The sequence below is a fragment of the Lutra lutra genome, chromosome 1 (genome assembly GCF_902655055.1).
Source record: "Lutra lutra chromosome 1, mLutLut1.2, whole genome shotgun sequence".
Lineage (NCBI taxonomy): Eukaryota > Metazoa > Chordata > Mammalia > Carnivora > Mustelidae > Lutra > Lutra lutra.
This window is the reverse complement of record NC_062278.1, coordinates 174,592,079-174,601,070: the sequence shown is the minus strand read 5'-3', so window position 1 is coordinate 174,601,070 and position 8,992 is coordinate 174,592,079. Positions and strand designations below refer to the sequence as shown.

At 37.3% G+C, this 8,992-nt stretch overlaps 1 long non-coding RNA gene across 3 annotated transcripts in view; it reads left to right on the top strand.

The window, feature by feature from the left end:
- Positions 1 to 1,725: 1,725 nt before the first annotated feature.
- The window catches only part of LOC125088379 (uncharacterized), a 104,670-nt gene continuing 97,403 nt past the window's right edge, over positions 1,726 to 8,992 (top strand). For 2 of the 3 annotated variants that reach the window (XR_007123700.1, XR_007123702.1), the window contains exons 1-2: positions 1,726 to 2,053; positions 2,494 to 2,596. This is a non-coding gene — a long non-coding RNA (uncharacterized LOC125088379). Of the gene's footprint in view, positions 2,054 to 2,493; positions 2,597 to 3,692; positions 3,749 to 8,992 lie in introns of those variants that run through there. The other variant, XR_007123699.1, reaches the window with a different exon arrangement.

The following is an 8,992-nucleotide window of genomic DNA, read 5'->3' as shown; positions in this document are numbered from 1 at the left end:
TTATTGTGTTCATTTACTGTGTTATTTAGATGAAATAAAACTCAACGACTAATGGAATTACTGGCCACATTATAACAGGTATTTGATGTGGGTTCCTGTGAAAAGTGATTCCTACCCAAACACCACAGGTCTGTTTGAGAGGTTGAGGAAGGAACTAAATAAACCAAAATAACGATAGTTTATTTAAACCATTTATGTGCAAATAAGAATGTAGTTAGTGTCAAAGGTCTATGTTTGTCAGGAGTAAATTGCTTTTTCCCTTCTAACGCTTGTGGGCAGAATTGCTGAAACACACAGTAACCACTCAAAGTCTAACTTGCTATTAAATACAAATGAGCTATAAATATAGTCTAGGAATTCCTTTTCAATAATCCTGTTGGCTTTCTTGATTCTGTTATTGCTTATTATTATTATTATTCTAGTAGCCTACCTCAGGAATAATTTCAAATGAATATCCTGCAAATGCAGGAATTTTAGTGGAATGCAGACTAGCTGGAGGTGATGTTAAAAGCAAGTACTGGTAATCATATTCATATTGCTAATGCTCTGAAGAAATAAGGCAGTTGTATGTATCAGAGAAACTCTGGATATATCCATTTAGAATGTTTGGGTTGTTAAATCAATAAAACTCTTTTGTGAGTTTTTTTTAATTCAAAACGAGTATGCTTTCCACATATAAAGATTAATATCAATAACATGGAGTGTGGAAAATTCGCTTCCCTTTACATAGATTAAAAAATAAATACAAGAACCTGAAGACTGAAAGTTTTTTTTTTATCATTTTGCTCCCTTGAACTCAAGGGATATACAGATAGTGAAAGTACTTTCCTTCCAATATATTTATTGAGCATTTTAAGATTATAGAACTGTGTGGTGCATTTCCATAATATCACAGAAGTAAAAGACGGTGCTTGTCTTCATACAGTTTAAAATTTCACTGGAGTGACAAAACAGGCCAGATAAAAGCTAAATAACATTTTTAAATAGTGGAGAAATTTAAATGTCAAATAAGTGAGGCAGTCATATTTGTAAGAATTCTGAAGTAGATGCTTTCTAATTTACCTTGAGCAGTTAGAAAAGTTGCTATTTGCATCCTTTATGGATATAAATTCATCTCTTTTCAACTAACATTTTTTTGTACTTCATTCTTAGATACTCATATATTACTTTCTGCACATATGGGTAATTTACAATTTTTTTATTAACAGAAATTATTACTATGTGTCCATTATTCCAGCCCTCCCTTGCATGATGTCTGTCTATATCATTACCAGTCAGGTTAGATATTAAGTTTGTAGGAAGAGAGAACAATATTTACTGAGTTACTTTTCTGCAAAATCTCACCTAGAGACTTTTGAATTCCTGACACTTTTTTTTTTTCTTTTAGAATAACCATCATGATAGTTAACGACGCATTACTGTTAAACTAATTCAGCCTAACTCCCAACATGACCTGCTTCAACATCCAGCTTTAAAAATTGGGCTTATCTTGTGAGATATCCGACACATCACACAGAACGGCAGCAGAGTATCTGGAAGGAATTTTTCAGTTTAGTAGTATCATATGACCAAACGAGAGCAACTGAGTCGTGAGTTCGACGCTTTCTCCTCAAGAGAAAGCACTTGGCGGGTGGGAGAACAGCATCTCGCGAGCTGAAAGAGTTCTTCTCGCGGGATTTTGGGAACGCGCCATGTTTTCAGGCTCCCAAGCAGCTGCAGGGTGGCAGGGCAGGATTGGCTGAAGTGGCTGGAGTTGCCTAACTTTATTTAGAAAGCTGGAGGAACGGAAGAACCTAGACTGTGGAACCTCGAGTTGGCCTGGCATTTTGAGGATTCGCTGACGGGTACATTGCGGTTCTGGTCAAGTAGAACATTTAAAGGAACACGGAAGTTTGGCGTGCTGAGGCGACAGTCAGGGACGGCTCAGTCTTGGCCCTAGGGGTTTATTCGAGCAGTACCCTCAATCGTTTCTTCACGTATTCCAAGTGCATGTGTGGGATACGCACGGGCCGGGGCGGAGTAGAGGTGGAGCTGGACAAGTTGGCGCAGCCAGGTGGGTACCTTTGGTACTGCCCTCACAGGCCGGTCCTGGAGACCAACACTTAATTAACGGTAACACGAGGTAAGTCCATCCCGTGATGAAGAATGCACTTAGGAGGCTCGGGAGCAGGACTGATTAATTCTTCGTGGAGAGGTCAGGAAAATCATTAGAGAGGAGGTAATATTTGAAATAGGTTTGGAAGAAGGAGTGGAAATTCAGCTAGCAAAGATTAATGGCATTTCAGTCAGAGTGAATCGTGTGGGCAAAGGCAAGGAGACCTGAAACTATGTGATCTTTTTCTTGATTTTAAGTCTGAAAGTTTCCTTTATTGGTAATCTGAGCTTTCTGAGCCTAGGAGGAAAGTTTCAAGAAAATGGGTGTGTGTGTGTGTTGGGGTGGGGGGGTTGTCAGAGAGGAATCAAATGTCTGTCTCCTCCGTCTCCTTCCACCAGGGAAGTCCTATCCCCGTTCCTGATGGGATGCCACTTTTACCTGTCAGCTGCCTTGACTGCTTCGAGGGGGGTGGGCCATGTGGCAACAAACTAAGATAACCAGGTACTCACTCCCAGAAACCCCGCCGTTGAGCATAAGTGACCCAAGAAGGAGACAGGGATTAAATCATTCATCAATCCGGGTGTATCATCAAAAACACCATCTAACTGTTTCTGCTTCCTAGAAGGTCAGAGCACTCAGGCTTTCTAGTCTTTTGGAACCTCCTTTCACCTTTTCCTAACAGATTGTTTTGTTTCCTGGAGTTAGCTAGAGTTGCTTTCTGTTGTTTTCAATTCTGAGAGAGTAAGGAATGAGAGAGCTTCCTCAGGCAAGTTAAAAGGAGGTTGAGGATAAGTTAGGACTAACTAACTATACATAGAAGCTTGGAAGGAATGGGGTTATGGCTAAGTCAATGGTTAAAGTGAAGGCTTGAAGCAAAATCATAGCCAACCAAGGTGGTGGGAGCTGCTTACTGGAGTTTTCTGTTTAATTCTCCATTTGTCTATTATAAAGTCCATTTAGTGACTCATGACACATCTATGGAAAGATGTGAGGCTCAGGTATGCATTAGATACTTGTATTGAATAGCTCAACACGGAGACTTGATGAATGCTGATACAGTCTTTACGTTAAAAAAATCATCTCCAAGTTTTGATGCAGTTTAACGTAATTCACTGAAATGATTTCAAAATAAAGTTGGAGATTATTTTAGCACTTACTGGCTTTCATTTTCCTCTGACTCTTCCAGACAGACTAAGTGAGTCTAAAAACACCTTTCATCTCTGTTAGTTTTTCTTAAATCAGTTTTTGATTGAATCATTAGTTATTAATGTCACTGTAATTTTTCCCTTCTGTTGGGGTTCCAGTTTGGAACAAAAATTTATTCTGTTTGTCTTAAATTGTTTGGTTTTTGAATAAATGCATGCATACAAGGGGGATGAACTTTTAAACATGTACAAGTAACAAAAGCAAAGCTAGTAATTTGAAAATAACCTGCTAATTTGGATGTATAGCAAGTTTAGAGAATAATTTACCTTAGTTTATACAAATGTGTTTTCTTTCCCAACAAATTTACGAAAAAGGTAGCTGTGGGAAATACATTCCCAGTGCAAAGGAGGTCTTTTTTTTTTTTTTAAGATTTTATTTATTTATTTTACAGAGATCACAAGTAGGCAGAAAGGCAGGCAGAGAGAGAGGAAGGGAAGCATACTCCCCACTGAGCAGAGAGCCCAACTCGGGGCTCGATCCCAGGACCCTGGGATCATGAACTGAGCAGAAGGCAGAAGCTTTAACCCACTGAGCCACCCAGGTGCCCCGCAAAGGAGGTCTTTATAAAGGTAATTCTTTTGTTGATTTAATGTGTTCCTTTCATAGACAGTTGTTTTTTCGCTTAAAGAGACTGAATTGTTTTAATCACATAGATTCAAGTAAATTTGGGGGCATACTTGTTATTTATTGCCTGATGTGATGAATCATCATTTTGCTGAATGCCTACTCATTATGAAATGCTTTTGCAGATGTAAAAATGAACAAGACACAATCTTGTCCTCAGTATACCATGTAGTAGGAAAGAAAATATGAATCACCTAATTATAACACAAGAGAATATGACATAAGATAGCTGAGTGTATACAGTAGTAATTCAGAAAGGGTTAAAAAACAATGGATTGAGGTAATTAGTAGTGACTTACTGAAAGGAATCACATTTCAAATGGTTCTTAAAGGAATTGCTAAAGGAATGGTATGCTTTCCTTAAGTAGAGAAAGGAGAAGAGACAATTCAGGAGAGCACAAAACAGGCTCTCTTCTGGTAGTTGTGACCTGCCAGGTATTAGTAGGTAAGATAGAGGCACCTGGATGGCTCAGTAGGTTAAGTCTCTGCCTTCAGCTCAGGTCATGACCCCAGGGTTCTGGGATCGAGCCCCACATCGGGCTCCCTGCTGAGCAGGAAGCCTGTTTCCTTCTCTCTGACTGCCTGCCTCTCTGCCTACTTATGATCTGTCTGTCAAATAAATAAATAAAATCTTTAAAAAAAAATTAGTAGGTAAGATAGAAATTGAGGCATTGAATGGGTATTTCCGGCAAGCTTTAGTTAACATTTGTCTCAGCATTTGTAAGGGAATAGATTAGTGTCACAACATCATCACTGTCATCACCTTTCTATCCTCTCTACCAGTTCTACCCCCAACATCCATGCACACTGGATTTGGCATATAAGAATGAGCAAATTTTTCTTAGCATTGCCACAGACCAAACCCTAACAGGTTGAAGTCAACTTGAGATACTGCTTAGGGACAAAGAACATACAACACTTGCATTAAATGTAGAATATTTTAAAAAATAATTAAAGGAAAGCTTACTTGTGGTTGTTGTTTGTTTGTTTGTTTTTAATTGGGCAAAGTCACTGTGAGCCTGGAAAGCCATATGCATTTGTCTGGTCCCTGGATTTTGTAGGCAGATTCATGTTAAGATTTGTGATTCAGAAAGATTCATTTATCAACAAAATGTAGGTTGTATTGGAGGGTAATAGTAGTGGAGGTGGTTAATATTTGATGTGTTTCCATTTAGACCATATCAAAACATTAAGCATCAAAGCTCAATAATAGAGACTTCATTTTGTATCGCATATTGTAGTTCATAATGGATCTCTCTATGCATTTCCTTATTTCATCTTTATAATATTATAAGGTGGGAAAGATGGCTTGCTCTTTTCTAGAATACTGAGACTTGAAAATAAAAAGTATTGAACTAGTTACTGAACTAGTTAATGGTGGAGACAAATTGCTAAATTGCAAATCTAACTCCATTTCTGTTCTCTGCTTTTATGTCATGTAAAGATTAACATTTGTTGTTATAGTCATGATAATTACTGCCTTCCCACCTTTCACTGCCTTGAATAAAAATGGTTTCTGTAGGTGTTTGTTTAAGATAATAGAATAGATAATATATGCACATTGTACACTGTTCAAAATATATAAACATGCACAGTGAAATATAAGTCTCTTCTCCTTTCCCCAAGTCATTTGGTTCCCTTCTCACAAAAATAAGTTGCTGTATTTACAATAATATTTATGTATCTTTCCACACATACAAAGTATCTTTTTTGTTTTCATTTAACAACACTAGGGAGGGAATTCCATAATATTACATCCTTTTAAATGACAGAATAGTCTGCCATTGTACAGATATAGCATGATTTATGTAACCAATCCCTGTAACCACATGTAGGGTTTTGCTGGCCGTTCGCTAATATAATCAATGATGAAATGAATGTTTATTCACACTGCTATTTTTATACATGAAAATAGTATATACATAGTCTTTCTGCAGGTGAAAATTATTTTTAAGATGCAAGTTCTGTAGTCCTTTTTATTTAATGGCTTTCAGCTAAGTGAGTAAGTAGCTCATTCTTACGTTATGCTTTAGTAGCACTAAATATACGGCTGGTAAAACGTTTTTAGCTCGAAATTGCTATTTTTCCTGTCTTCTGTATGAAACCAATAAATGCTTGTGTTCAACTTGTAGTGTAAGACTGAGAGTGATCATCACATAGTTATTTTGGTCATCCTAGCCTCTTTATACAAGGAATTGAAAGTGCTTCTTAAACTTCAATGTATAAAGAAATTATCTAGAGTTCTTAAACTTCAATGTATAAAGAAATTATCTAGAGAAGTTAAAATGCAGGCTCTGCATCAGTAGATCTGGTGTAGGGCCTGGGAGTCCATATTTCTAACAAGCCTCAAGTGTGGACCAGACCACAGAGCACTAAGCAGAAAGGACCTTGGGTGAACTGAAGAAGGGTTATTAGAAGGGCTTAGTGGACAGTGGGCCAGAAACAAAAGTTTTAGATTTAACTTTCCTATTCTTTTGAACTATAGTTTTTCTAGCTGGCCAGTGAAGTCTCAATTTACCCATCTGTTAAATTGGTATAAAATTTCCAGTGTGCCCAACATATATCAGAGAGTTGAATTGAGACTTAACTCTGAATATACACATATTCAATTTTGACATGCTGGAGGGTTAAACAAATGTTCAGAGACAATAATAGTGATTTTGTATGACACCTTGCTTCTGGAAAGAGATTATGTGAGTATGTTAAATCTTAACATGTTTTAAGTAACATGAGAAAACATATGTATGAAAGTAGACAAATGTATGAAAAACAAATGTATGGAATGTATGAAAAACAAACAAATGTATGAAAGTAGAGTTCAACCCTATGGATATGATTGCATAGAAAAAAATAGAGGAAAAGAATGACTACTAGCAATTATCTGGGGGAGAAAAATTATGGTTGCAGATTTTTGTCTTATTCTTTATGATAGTTCTTCATAGCTTTATGGATTCTATAAATGAGTGTGCATGACTTTTATGACAAAGAAAAACAATTGAAAGTTAAGTAGCCTCTAAAATGTCATTCTCTTTTGGGATTTGGGATACATTGTTTGGGATTATAGATTTTGGATACATTGTTGTGGCACATCATCATTATAAAAAGAGATAATAATGAGCTAATGTTTATTGAATTCTAATTATATACCAAACATTGAGTCTAGTCCTTTAAGTATGTGAGCTCTTTATCATAGCCCTGTGAGTTAGCCCCATAACATCTCTATGCTTCAGAAGGAGGTCTTTTTAATATACACGTTAGTTCTTCCTTCTCCCCTATGTGAGACACTCCATAATTGCTCAGCCTATTCATAGTCTGTAAAGTCTGATGGAAAGCTGGCCTGTCATCTACCAGGTTGCTTCTTAATATTTCTGGTCCAGCTGCATTGGCCTTGTTTCTGTTCCTGAAATTTCATTAGTTTCATTCTGATCTTGGAGCCCTTGAACCAGCTACTGCATCTGCCAGGATATTCTACCTTCCCAACTTGTACAAATTAAATGCTTATTCACTTGTGGCCTTGTTAAAAATAGAGTTTGATGGGGTTCAGAATATGCTATCCCAAAATATGGCACCTTGGCATATTGACTATTTGAAGCTGAAGGAATCTGAGAAATGGTAGGACCAGTAAGGACTCTCTGGCCTCCCCTTTATCTCTTGAAGCAGGTGATAAGACCCTCATGTGAGAGGTGCCCTCCCTATACCTGGAGAAAAGGAACATTCTAATCTCCAAAGACAGTGATACCAAGGGGAATCTGAACTAGTAGGCTTCACTAAGTTTTTTTCCAGCTTGATATCCTTAGTTTATACCCTTTTGTTTTACCATATCTTTGCATGACTTTCCATTCTTCATCAACCCAGTGTAAAAATGCTCAGATTTAACCGTCTCTTCAGGTCCTCATTTTCTTTTGAAGGCACTTGTGTCATGCAAAACTCACATTAAATACATTTGCATGCTCATCTCTTACTAATCTCCACCCCCCCACCTCCCCCCCCCCCAACTCACCCCCCCGGTCCAGTTTACAGGGCCCCATCCAGAGAACCTTAGGAGGGTAAGAAAAAGAATCTCTTCTTCCCTTCAAGGCCTTACTTCTAAAGATAATATTCTACCTTCATTAGTGTTCTTATAGTGTTCATATGTATATGTTCTTATCTAACTAATAGGAGTTAGAACTGTTTAAAATTAAGTAATTTGTTTGTTTGTTTCTTATCTTTACCTTCCACAAGAATGTGAAATTCTCGAGGTCTCTGGGACTTTCTTTGCCCAGCTAATTAGGTCTAGATTTGCTGGACTCGGTCTCTGCTGTCCTTTGCTTTTGATGGCTTCCAGTCAGTAAGGACACAGGCTTACTATGTATGTATGACAGTGCATATGGTACAGTCCTTGGGAGAGCTTAAATGTAATGCCATGTTTCCAATGTGTGCATATTCCTCAGGGTCAAGAAGGTAGGGTAATAGAGAAGGAGAACTCACTTGATCATCTCAAATGTTGTATCTCAGTGTTTCTGAGGTGTAGAGAAAGAAAGATGATGGAAAGAAGAGTATACAGGGTGAACACTTGTGATACCTTCTTGCATTCACCTTGCCATGCTGGTGTCAGGAATAGATGTGCTTTGGATACTTCTGGATAAAAACAAATTTTAAATATTGCTTATTCTTAACATTTGAAATACCTTCAGGAAGAATTAGTCAGTAAATCCAGTTGTCTTTAAATTTGGAATGTTGTCCTCTCACCCTTTGATCTGTTCTGAATAACATACAGCATGAAAATGGATAGCTGAAAATAAAAATTCTACTTAGATTATTTGGGGAAAGAGACGACAAAACTCCTATGAAAAGGCTATCATAATTGTGACTCTTGTGTTCAAGAAAACACATTGCTCATTGGGTTTTCTAGGGCTTCCAGGATGCTCTAGAATAGAAGTAATACCTTCTAAGCCTTATGGTGTATACACTATGGGTACTGCTGAAATTTTAATATAAAAAGAGGTTGGTAGATGTATTTAGAAGGTCATTCTTATATTTATATGTCTTGAAGTGAGTTGACGAGGGGAAGAATTTTTTTACCTATAT